Genomic DNA, 12,862 nt, shown 5'->3' on the forward strand with positions numbered 1-12,862 from the left:
CCCCATTTGGGACCAGTGCGGGCCACAGCCCGCCGCCCTCAGTGGCCGGAGGGGGCCTGGCCGCCTTCCTTGCGGGGCTGTGTCCAGCGCCCTGTGGACCGTAGCGTTGGACGTAGCTTGTCCTGTGACCGTCTGGCAGAAATGCCGTTAGCAGGACAGAGGGGCTAGGTGACGTCAGTGAGGCGTTTATTTGCCACGGAGGCAAAATTTAAGGGGTTGCCAAAAACCTCAGCCATCAAGATAAGTAATATTATAGTGCATCTGTTTCAAAAAGTCAAAAGTAATGAAAAATGATCCAAGACGAACAAAATATCCAAATAAGTACTCCATTCCCACCCACCCACCCCCCAGGCTCTAAATGGCTCCACAGGGCACGCTGTCGTTATCTAAAATTTGGCTATTTTGTTCACCATGGATTTTTTCGCATTTTGATTTTTTAAGCAATTGCATTAAAATATTATCTGATTACTGAATTTTTTGCATTTCCCCCCCCCCCCCTTATATTTTGTGCCTCGTCATCCCTGATAGCAGATTTAAACTTGCACAAAATGAACAATCCTGAAGGGATGCAGATGGCTTGATTTGGTTATTTGTCTCAACATGTGCTTTGTTGAAGAGTGAGGGAGGGCTCCTTGGATAAGTGGCAGTTGGACGAGGTAGCTGTAAGGCTATGTCTGCCCCAAAATTGTCCCCTCAAAGGTGGCTGCCTCTGAAATGCACTTCATTCCTGTGTTCATTCCCAGATTTGTATTGGCCTGCCAGGGACCAAGTGCTGGGCGTGGTGAATAGTGATCAGTCAGCATGGGTCTACCCGAAGTCACCTTGGGGTGACTTAATATACTTTACAGCAAGTCTTGCTATTATCTAAGTTGTCTTGGAGTGCCTCTTAAAGTGTAAGAGGCAGTGGATCTAATTTTTGAAATCACTGTATCATTTAAAGTTAATATTAGTGGATGAAGGGGGTGGCCAGGGCAGCAGCATGGTGTTGTGACGTGCTCAAGCCCAGCAGCCATGTCCTCACAGGCCAGAGCTTCACAGGGGAATGAAGTCTGGCCTGTGTTATAAAAAGGGCTTCAGGCTGAGGATCACATTAGGCTGGACACTGTCCCCTTATCTGGGCAGATGGCATCAAGAACAGGACTTGTAGTTCTGGGCCATGGTGACCCTGGAAGGGGTGGCTCCGGACGTGCGTCCATGGGAAGGCAACCCTGATACCAAGACAGCTGGAAACCACATCCTACTCCAGGCCCTTGACTCTTCTCCTTTGTCTGCTCCAACACAGTGAGAATTGTTAGGAATTTCTTTCTTGTGATGAACATAAATGCTCAAATGCTCATTCCACTGTTGGCCCCCTCTCTGTGCTATTGGTACAACACAGAAATAGTCAAATCTTTCTTTCATATATCAACCTTTCAAGCTATTGAAAGCAGTGATCACGGCCATCCTTACGGAGGATGATTGGGATTTGGGAATAGAGTTAGGATGTTGTGCCACGAGGGGACAGGGGCCCAGACATACTGAGCACCAACATCACGTGTGTCACCAGGTTCCCAGATAGGTAATCTGTGCAGGACGGTGACGCTGTTGCTTGCAGGCAAGCAGCAGAGCAGGTGGCAGGAGGGGCTGGGGGGGTGTGGGCAGGGAGAGCGCTGGAAGGGAGGCGGTTTTCAAGAGGCCAGGCAGACTATTTGCATGGAAGACACTAAATCTCGTGTTACAGTGGCAGGTGAAAGAAACATATCCACATAATGACAGTCGTTTTAGTGTAGCCGTGAGCTCCAGTGCCCAGTTATGTCTTCCTCTGCCCCCCCCCACTTTTTTTTTTTTTTGACGATGACTCTGGACACTGACCACTGGCCCTGGGGGCGTGGGCCCTTGCTCCTCTTCATCTGAGTTCCCTGTATCCATGTGCGTGGCCAGCAGCTCAGACTCTTCTGCCAGGCAGTTCTGCTGTGTCCATGGAATGGATTTGGGGTTTACATTGTTTTGATGTAAAGTTTTACATTTTTAAGAAATTGATCAGTCTGTGATTTCAGTAATCTTAGAGCTTTTTACCCCATTCTGAGTTCAGAATAATAATTCATGTAATAGTTTTTACTTACCTTTTGTTTTACATTTAATTCTTTTGCTTGTAATTTTTACATATCCTATTATTAAAGTTATGTGTTTAATGTAGAAAATGCAGCAGAATGTGAAGAAGTGGATATCTCCTATAATCCTACTTCTCACAGAGCCTTATTTTGGATGTTTGAGGGAGCTATACAGAGAGAGAAACCACATGGACTGTGATGTCCCTATGCATATTTAACCTCTCTATTCAGGAGCTGTTACAATTATTTTATTCCACAAACATATGCTGAGGTCTTGCTGCGTATCAGGCAGGCCACAGAGTGCAAAGCTTCTTCTCAAAGAACATACAGTCTGAGAGCAGAAAACATATTAGTGGCTAAAATGTGTGGAACAGAGAGGATGCGCAGAAGGGTGACAACATTTACAGACAACTGTTTGAGGGAGTGTTGACAAAGTCTCGACAGCATGGAAGCCGCACCCGGGGAATCCTCAGGGTATGTGATGGGAAAATAAGGTAGAACTAAGCAGCCAGGTGCCCTTTTGAGCAAGGCTGGGTGGTCCCACCACAGGGACCCGTCTTCCCACTTTTGTAACATTGGTAATACCTGGTGGAAGTTCACTCACTGTCTTTTATCAAAATTACCTAGTCTAGTGGCAATGTTGCTGTGGTTTTTTAACTTCCAGATTGTTGCAGCTGCTTTTTCACTCCTGTGCTCGTAGCGAAGGAATAATTACTTGAAATAGTGTTTAGAGAGGAGGAGAGACCAAAATCTAGAGGAGAAAATGGCTCCTCAGCTAAGTTGCTCCCTGTATTTATTTCCAAGGACACATGCAAACGGTCAGGGCTGTTTGCTACTTCCATGCAGGTCATCTGTTTCTAGTTGACTTTTGCACACAGCAAACAAGGAGCTTCGGGCAGGTGTCTTCTCCTGCCCCTTCATTCACCTGCTCACGTTCTTTCCATCCACTCATCCTTTCTTTCTTCTAGGTCCAGCCCCCACATGTCCCCGTTTTTATTTAAAATTAGAGGTGGAGTGTGAGTAGGAGATAGATGTAAGCTTCAGCCAGTGACCTCCCAATCCCATTATGAAGAGACATCAATTGGCAGATCCATCCTGGAAAATAAGAGACAGAAAGTGACAAGACCAAGCACGACCGGTTGATATTTTGGGGTGGTCATGGGAATGCACCATGTTGTATTATGTAATATGGTAACACACAGGAGGATTAGAGGAATGACAAACTACCGACACTGTGATACTAAGCCAGCCTGTCCCACTGCTCTGCCAGGGATGTGGACGCAACCATCCTCCTTGCGAAGTCATTGGCAGACAGAGGGATCTCCGTGTCCCACCATGTTAGGGGCTTAAACACAGGTGAGTTTAAGACATGAACCCAGTAAACTGTGGCTGTACTATCTGGGAGAAATAAGAGGAGAAAAAGGCTGCAAAGCAGCCCTCACGGTACCTGCCTGCCATTATGGGCAGCGATAGCCAAATATGCCAGAAAAGTGCTCCCCGGGGTGGGAGGAGCCTCCAGCTGTGTCATCACAGCTGAGCCCTGTGTCTCTAGTTGTTTCAGTTGAGCCCACGTGATCCTGGGCGCCGTCTTGGTGTTGCGGGTCTGTCACGGGACCCACATCAGCCGTGGCTGGAGAGAGAGACGTTTCATTTGTGGAATCCAGCTCATGACGTGGGCGAACGTGTCTGGAAGGGAACCACTCGGGACCTGTAGAAGTTTGAGCACAAACACATCCTCTTCCCCAAGTTAACTCAATTACAGTCAAAGGCCAATCTCTTGGAATTAAGGACAGCTGGGGAAGACCGGGTTGTAGAGGTCCCATCAGGACTGTAATAGCATTAAGAGCTCTCAGGTCCTGTAGTAAACTTCACTTATTGTTCTTTTTAGGTGTGACGAATACAGGATTCTGTTAAACTCAGAATGCAGTCAAGGTTCGGGCTTTGTGTTGGGGTCTCCGGGTTTCCTCGGTCCAGCACAACACTCGCCTGCCTTTCGCTGGGCAGCTGCTGGTGTTTCTTTGACCACAGCGACTCTGAAGCGCCAGTCCCATGTCTCGCTCCGCTTCTGCTGTCGCTGTCACCCTGTGAAGGAGGCCGCCCTGCCCCCCTCTCCTGCTCCATCTGGGTCTGTCCTTTAGCACCGCATGGGTGCGTGGTGTGTGGGCTTCCTGTGGCTGCCCCGACAGAGCCTTGCAGACGGTGCCTTCAACAGCGGACACTGTCCCAGTCCTGCGGCCAGAGTCAGGTGTCAGGGCACTGCCAGAGCCATGCCCCACGAAGGCGCTGCAGGAGTCTGTGCCGGCCCCTCCCCGTGCTGCACCGGAGTCCCCCCTGGGCTGCCTCCTGCGCAGCCCCCTTCTTAGGAGGACGCCAGTGTTGGATCAGGGCCGGCCCTAAACAACCTCATCTTAACTCGGTCATCTCCAAAGGCCGTATTTCCCAGTGAGGTCACGTTCACAAGTGCCGGGGTTATAACGTTATGCACGTGACTTTTTACTAATGTGCTGTTTTATAATCCGTTGTCTTCACTCTCGTTTTGGCCCCCGGGCTCTTCTTGCACCGGCCCACTCTGAGCTCCTACCTGCTTTCTGGCCGGCGAGCCCCGCTCACCTGTCCCCGCCTGCTGTGCTGCCCCTCCCGCGGGCCCGGGGTTTCCTGGCTGCCGGGCGCGGGCCGCTCGGGGACGCGTGTGCTGGCCTGACTCCAGCCCGCTACGCTCCGCCTCCGCCGGCCGCACGCGGCGGTCACGCTGTGGCCACTGGGGGGCGCCAGCGCCGTTTGGTGCCCGCAGGGACCCGGGCGGGCTCGGGGAGGGAGGTCAGGGTGCGGGATGGGAGCGGGCTGAGCGCGTGCTCTGCGGAGGACCTCAGCGGTGGGAACCAGGGAGGACGCAGCACAGGCGGGAGGAGCCCGCGGGGGCTCAGGAGCGCGAGGGCCGCTGGCCAGGTGCGGGCCCTTTCCTGAGCAGACGTGACCCCCGCGACCCGTGTCTGTTCTCCTGCAAAGGGCAACAGGCTCCACCGTGGTCCGCTAGGGCCCGTCGTAAGCACGGGATTGGAATCCGCTGCAACTTCGCTTCCTCTGGAGAAATCGCCTCCCTGCGAGGCTGAGCTGTGGCCGGAGGCGGCCGGACTGCGCAGGCGCGTGAGTCTGTGCCCAGAGAGGCCGCGTTCTCGGCGCCGCGCTCCGGCTAGAGCCCCGTGGGCTCAGTCACAGCCCCTGCCCTGCGGGGACCGACACGCCCGGTGTCCCGCGGGAGAACAGCCGCCGTGGCTCCTCCCCCTGCTCCTCCTGCCAACAGGACGGGAAGGTCACTGGTGTGAGGAGGGTGAAGGGCGTGTGTCCGGCGCTCCGCACTGTGTTTACTAAACACAGATTGTCGCTAGGGAACGACCCAGTGTGGCTGTGGTTCTCAGTCGCCCCCAGACCAAAACGTGCAGAGGGCAGGCGGCTGTGCTGGTGGCAGGGAGACACTGCTGCTCTCGCCTTTGGCTGCTCACCTGAACCTGACTCTCCTGCTATAAAATCGAACGTGAAAGTAAGAGGAAATTGAGGATGTGGTGTCACCTCATTCCCGGGCTCAGAAAGGGGAGTGTGTGACAGAGGGAGGGGCTAGCTAGGTCAGTTTGGACAAAATGTAGCTGCCTTCAGGTCACCCGCATCATTCCTGCGCTGGCGGTTGCCACAGGAGGACGACCCACAACAGAGCGTGCTGTGTGGGATGAGCAGGGCGCATGAGTACGTGGCGACAGATGTGCTTAAACTTTGCTCTTGTGTGAAAGAGCTTCGTGTTCCAGAGGAGATGTCTAGGTGGAGCTTCTACCCTGGAATTTCAGGGGTCCCTTGGAAGCTGAACCCCTTTGTTCTCAGGCGGACACTTCGAGGGTGGCCTCGTGGCCACAGCACCTGCAAGTTTGGGGACAGGATCAGGAAATGGGTGGAGGGCATCTCGGCCGGGTCTGCCTAGCAGCCCAGGTCAGGAGAATCTGGGCCTGTCCAGTACCCTGAGCACCTCCACTGTGGGGCCCAGATGGGCTTCGCCGTCCCCAGACTGTCCCTGGGTGGTGCCCGAGAGCTGCCGTCTCCTGGTGGTGGCTTGTGTGTGCACAGTCCAGAGAGGAGCAAGGAGGTTGTAGGATGTGTAGGGCTTGGGTGTCGTTCTCCTGCTCAGCCTCACTACTGCCCATGCACTCAGTCCCCCCCACCGATCCTTCCGGTTTCCAGCAAGGGAAATGCCACTCTGGCCCCGCAGCAGGAAGAGCCGCACCTAGGCCACAGTGCCCATCACATGGTCTTCTGCTGCCACCGCTAGTGTCCTACGGCTCTGGACATGGTCCCTGTTTCCCTGGTAACCACCCAAACGGGGCGCATCCCTCAGCTCAGCCTGCAGGCCGTGGGCACACGAGGACTCGTGTGCCAGGATGCTGCTCAGTCACAGCAGTGCCAGCAGCTGTGTCTGGCCCCCCGGTGACCACCCGACCCTACTGACCACCCGGCCCCACTGACCACCCGGCCTCACTGACCCCCTGGCCCCACTGACCACCCGGCCCCACTGACCCCCCAGCCCCACTGACCCCCTGGACCCACTGACCACCCGGCCCCACTGACCCCCTGGCCCCACTGACCACCCGGCCCCACTGACCCCCTGGACCCACTGACCGCCTAGCCCCACTGACTGTCCCACCCCACCCTGCACCCTTACAGGAACCGCAGCCTCAGTCTGCTCCATGGCTCCACAGCAGCGTGGGGACAGCACAGACCCCTCTCCCAGTGTGGTGGGGTCAGGTTGGCCATGGAAAGGGACCAAGGTCCTTCGTGTGGCATTGGGGGGCCTGGCCAGTCCTGTCCTCCATGTGGGTCCCCCAGGGCCCTGGGCCCACACTTGGAGCCAGGAAGAGGCAGGCACGCCCAGGACGTGTCCACTGAGGCAGTGGGTGGCTGCGCCGGGTCTCGGTCAGAACCGGTTTCCACGCAGGCTTGTTGCTATCACTGCAGCTCCTTGTGGGCCCCTGGTCAGGGAAAGCACCTGCATGAAAACCCAAGCCCCACAGCCCCTGGGTGGCTCTAGGACAAGGCCGAGCGTGACAGGCCAGGCTGGTAGATGCTGAGCTCCGACGGCAACAGAATCAGTCCGAGAAGCACGCAGAGAAAGGGCTCGGTCAGGATTGGCAGCAGTCCCCTCTCCCGGCTCAGGACCTGCCCCACTGTGGCCCTTTCTGTTACAACACTGTAGAGCCTTTGGCACACAGCCAGCAGCCTCCTCCCCTCCCCTAGGAACAGAGGAGAGCTCTGCGCCCCAGCATGAAGCCCAGGCCACACCGCAGAGGAACCCCATGGAGCCCCCAGCTCAGAGGTTGGACCAGGGCAGCCCAGGGTGACGTGTGGACCCTACACTCTCCACCCCTGTGCTCTGCCAAAGGGAAGGCGTGTAGGTCCCAGCTGGAGAGGAGGGGAGGGGATCTGAGGGATGATTTTATCTCTTTACAACTGTGTCCTGGTAAAAGTTGCTTTTATGCCCACCGCATGCCGAGCGCCGTGGGGCTGGTGTGTGTCAGTGGGAAGGGAATGATCGCCAGAGGTGGAGGGACAGGCAGGGTGCACTGGTGGGGGTGGGGGCCTGGGGGGCAGGCGGAGAGCAGAGGCAGCAAGGTCCCGGGGACTGGGCCCAGCCTGGTGTCCCCAAGAGGATTCTGCTTCTGCTCAGAGTGGAACCATAGGGTGTGGGACCCACAGTTCCCAGAGCACCAGGGCCACCTGTCCCATGCTGGCTGCACTCTGTGCCTGAGCTGTTCCACTAGCAGCAGGCCCAGAGCTGACTGCCTTTTACACCTGCCCCCTTTTGGGTGGGAACTTGGAGATCCTAAGGTCACATGGGAAGCAGCCTGGGCTGGAACCAGAGGGCCTGACACCAGCGCCCTTCCCACTCCTTGATACCTGGCCACATCCCCCAGGAGGCAGAATGGGCACCTCTGTGCCTGGACCAGGTGTAGACACCTCACCTGTTGCTTCATGCCTGCTTCTGAGGACAAATTCAAGGACACCTGGAGCCTTTTCTTCCCTGAAGCTCAAAGACCCACACATGACTCTTAGGCTGGCCTGGGTGCTCTGCTGAGGCCAGTGGAGGCCCCCACTCTGCTGGTGTTTGTGGACGCCTCCGCACAAGCTGCTTCCCTTAAGGATGTGCCGGTCCTAAGAGAACGAGTCTTTGCAGCTCTCGCAGTGTCGGCCAGTCCCCTCCTGTCTTCTGCAGGGCGCTCACCTCACGGACATCCCCAGCACAGCCAGGGAACCACAGGACTGTGGGAGTCCCACTGGCTGAGGCTCTTCCTGAAGCATCAGTGCACAGTGGTGGTGTGGGAGAACAGGGACGGGTGGCCCTGGAAGCAAGCACCTGCAGCCATGTGTCCCCAGCATGGAGGGACAGACCAGGGACAGCAAGCCAGCCTGGAGCCTGCTGCTGTCATTCTGGACATGGGTGAGGAGTTCACAGGGACAGATACAGTGAGACGGGAGGACCATCAGGGACTCAACCCCAGCAGGACTTAGTGGCCGGGTGGTGGGGGTCGAGTTGAGGATGGGCAGGAGGGCGTGGGGCCCGCTCCCCCTTGGAGACGGAGAACAGCCCAGTCAGGGTGGCACACATTGATGTCAGGGTGTTTGGACATCGAAGAATAGATTTCCAGGACAAAGTTGATGTATTAGTTAGTTATTGTTAGTTGCGGTAAAACTGCCCCAATAATGTAGCCGCTTAAAACTACATCTGTTCATTACTCGCCAGTTTGTGTGGTCAGGAGTCCAGCACCACTGAGCGGGGCCTTCTGCACAGGGTCCCTCACGAGGCTTCAGCCAGGTGCCCGTGCGGTCACGTTCTCACCTGCGGGCGGGGGTCTGACCCTGAGTCCGCCTAAGGCGGGGGCCAGTGCAGTTCCTCGTGGGCCGCTGGCCAGGCACCACCTTCTCCTTCTACTCCGAGCCACGTGGGCTTTCCTAGGGTGAGCGGCACCAGGGCGACAGCCCATCGGAGGGAGCGAGCGGGAGGCCAGAAAGCTCCAGCCAGGGCAGCGCGGGTCGGTCTTCTGCGCTACTCTCACTCTCGTCCCAGCACCGCCTCTGTGTCCTGTTCCTGGGGCTGCAGTCGCTAGGCCCAGCCCCCACTCCAGGGCGTGGGACCACCATGCCTGAGCACCCAGCGTGGGCTGTTGGGAGCCACTGGAGCTTGGGGGACAGTCACCCCAGTGAGTCCTCAGCTCGGCATGGCAAGGACACAATCCCATGGGAGGCTGTGTGCCACCACGGGTGTGTGCCCACCAGAGGAGAAAACCCGCTGGCTCAGTCGGGGAAACACAGGGTTTCCCAGTCGCTGGAGCTGGAGTAAGCGTCCAGTCACGCTGGGGGACAGTCTCCCGGCTCAGCAGCGCTCTGGCCTCAGGTTCCTGCTGGGAGGTCTGCAGTTTTGTGGCTGTCTCTCACCCTCCACCTAATCAGGTCAACACACTGACTGCCATGTGAATTGTATTTAACTCAGGCTAGTTTGGAGCCCAGGTCTGTGTGAAGCAAAACCCTGCAGTCGGTTCATGGAAAAAAATCTTGATGTTCTCATTGTTACAACTAATACTGAAAATTTAATTCAAAAAATGTGGGTTGAGTTGCATATAACTCATGCACAGAAAACAATAAAAAATAACAAATTAGAACGGATCGTTTAGTTTTACTAAAACACCATGGCCCCAGGGAATTTTTTTTTTTTTAGTGTGGCAGTCAGGTGTTAAATGTTTCACACGGAACTTACCCAGGGAGAGCACAGCATCCAGGAGGTTCCAGGGCGTGCTTACCATCTGGTTTTGATGGTATTTGTGCAAATCCAGGCACAAGAACGAATATTTTAAACAGAATATAAACAAGTGCAAGTTCACGTGCTCAAGTCATGACACAGGTTCTGAGGGGCTGTGGAAGAAATGAGAGCCCGGGAGTTAATTAAGACAGACAAGTCAGGCCCAAGAACAAACTTTGCAGAAACCCTCCAGGCCCAGGCTGAGCTGCTGGCCGGGCCGTGGCAGTGCAGGGCCACCTCCATCTGCTCCCTGAGCTGCAAATAGGCTTCCGTGGGTGGCCCTCTTCACTATCTAGAAAAAATTATAAACCATCTGTTCTCACGTTCATTGGTTTTTAGGGGAAGAAAAAGGAAAAGTTTGGCTTCTCCAAGGAAGCACATGGCTGCAATAGGCACAGACCCATTTTTACCCAATATTGCTCCTTTATTGATAAACACGTCTCACGCCCTGGGGTTCTTCGGCCCCCGCAGGACGCAGAGACCGAGCTGGCGGCACTTTCCAGGGTCCAGACTCACCTCACGGTGTGGATGCTGTACACACGGTTGATGACCCTGCCCCGTCCTCCTTCCCCTGTCTCGTGTCCAGGAAGTTGAGCACATTCGACTGTATCACCCAGAACAGCAAAAAAAAAAAAAAAAAGCAATTGGAGAGCAGGAGTGCACCTGGAGGAAGGACTTCACCAGGTACTGCTGTCCCTCTGCCTCAAGTCTGTCAAGGGCTGGGGACCCCACAGTCACACTCCTTTGCTTCCCTCCTGGTATGGCCCTAGGACTCTGTGATGTGTGTGCGCCTGTCTCTGTGTGAGGCTGCGTGTGTGTCTGTATGGTGTGTGTGGTGTGTGAGGTTACGTGTGTGGCTACAGCAGTTGGGTGTGTGGTCACAGGGAAGACTGAACGCTTCTCCTGGGACTGGGGACAGCGAGAGTGTGCCCTCCCACCACTTTTGATGTTGCACTAACGTTCCAGCCAGCACAACAGAACAGGAAAAATGAAGGCATACAGAACACAAAGTAAAACTATGTTTATTTTCAGGCAATAAAATCCTGAAAAATATATTTGAAAACTAGTTGAAATAATAAATTAGCTTAACAAGGTGCAGGGCATAATATCATGATACAACACTTAGTCATTTCTATACACTGGCAATGAAAAATGTAAGTTCTATTTAAAAGCTATTCTATTCATAATATTACCAAAAGAATAAATTTAACAGAATTGGTGGAAATATATACCCTGAAAGCTGTAAACCATGGCTAAGAGAAGTTGAAGACAGTCTATTAAATGGAAAGATCTACAGTATTCACAGATTGCAAAAAAATATTGTTAAGGAGCAGTTTTCCCCTAAACTGATGTACAGACTAACCAGGATCCTCACTGAACCCTGGCAACGCCTTTTTTTAGTGGAAATGACAAGCTGATCCTCACATGTGTATGGAAATTCAGAGCATCTAGACAATATGCCAGCCAAAACAATTTTGAAAGAGAACAAAATTGAAGAACTTACACAACCAGACATCCAATTTTACTACAAAGCTATGGCAATAAAGACAGTGTGACGCTGACATAAAGATGGACCTACAGACAAGTGGAACAGAATAGAGGTCCAGACTTAAACCTTCCATTTATGGTCAATCAATTTTAAACAAGGATATCAACATAATTGGATCGGGAGAAATGACAGCTTCAACAAACGGGACTGTCTATAAAGGTCTGTTTGTATATCGCCTATAGTACCAAATTGGCTTATAAATAAATGAGTATTTGTAAATTATGCAAATAAGCCCAGATGCTTTTCAAATGCGCAGGACTTAGCAATCTTTTGGCAGATGAGACTGGTCTAATATTGGTTTGATGGGAATGGCTAGGTCTTCAGCTAAATATGCATATATTTAACTTTAAGGTTCTTACTTTTATGATGCTTTCTTGGCACGAAAATTTAGCCTGGGATGATGGCTATATTTGTCTGATGTCTCATGAAATTTTCCAGGCATAATTGTTAAGCATGAATAAATTGGGTAGATGTGGTTAGGAAAAAAGTTTTGTAAACAAATTTTTGATAATGGTTATATTTTGTAATATGTTTACTTGGGGAAGTTTCTCAAATATTTTAAGTATATATACCCTTAGAGTTTTACTAAGTGAAGTTAAATGATGAATATTCATTGAATATATAGATATTATCCAAATAAGATAATTCTAAAACAGTAATTGAACATTAATTGAATAAGAGTTTAGACTCATATACTTTTGACTTCTTATTTCAAAGAAACAAAAGTTATCTGAGTCTGTTAGTGACCTATGACTCTGTTTAGTGAAGTACTTCAAACCTTTTAACATCTTTGGCAGGTTTTCCTGGGATCAAAATTCTAAATTAAATCTTTTTGACCTAAAATTAACTTTGGGATTTTCCAGTTAGACCCCAGGAGAGCATCAAAGAATGTATATCTCTTCTTGTGGAGATATTAAATTATTAGGCTAATTTGGTAAATCGTATAGGAAGAATTGCCAAATAAGAAATGATATTTAACTTAGTCATATTTGTGTAAATGTGTTATTAAAATGTATTCCAAAAATACGTGATTCTGAAAATTCTAATGTGTTATGTGCTATCAGTCATATTATGATTACTATGTTAAACTGCCACAGTAATACCTAAATTTTCTTGCCAATTGTAAACTCTCATCAGACTTTTGACCATGGCTGTTCTGGGTTTCCACAGTTATTATTTTAAATTCTTTGATGGAAGCATTTTCCATCAGCTATAGTCCGAAATTGTTAATCAAGATTGAGAAAAACAATCTTGATTACATGAAACTAAATAATTGATAAGAATACTGTGTTTATGCCTTTATCTAAAATGTTGGTTCTTTACCTAAATGTTTTCCAGAGTCAAGGAAATTTTCTTTCATAAGTTCTGTATAGTTTGCAACAATTTCATAAA

Source organism: Lemur catta, chromosome 12 (assembly GCF_020740605.2).
Source record: "Lemur catta isolate mLemCat1 chromosome 12, mLemCat1.pri, whole genome shotgun sequence".
Taxonomy (NCBI): domain Eukaryota; kingdom Metazoa; phylum Chordata; class Mammalia; order Primates; family Lemuridae; genus Lemur; species Lemur catta.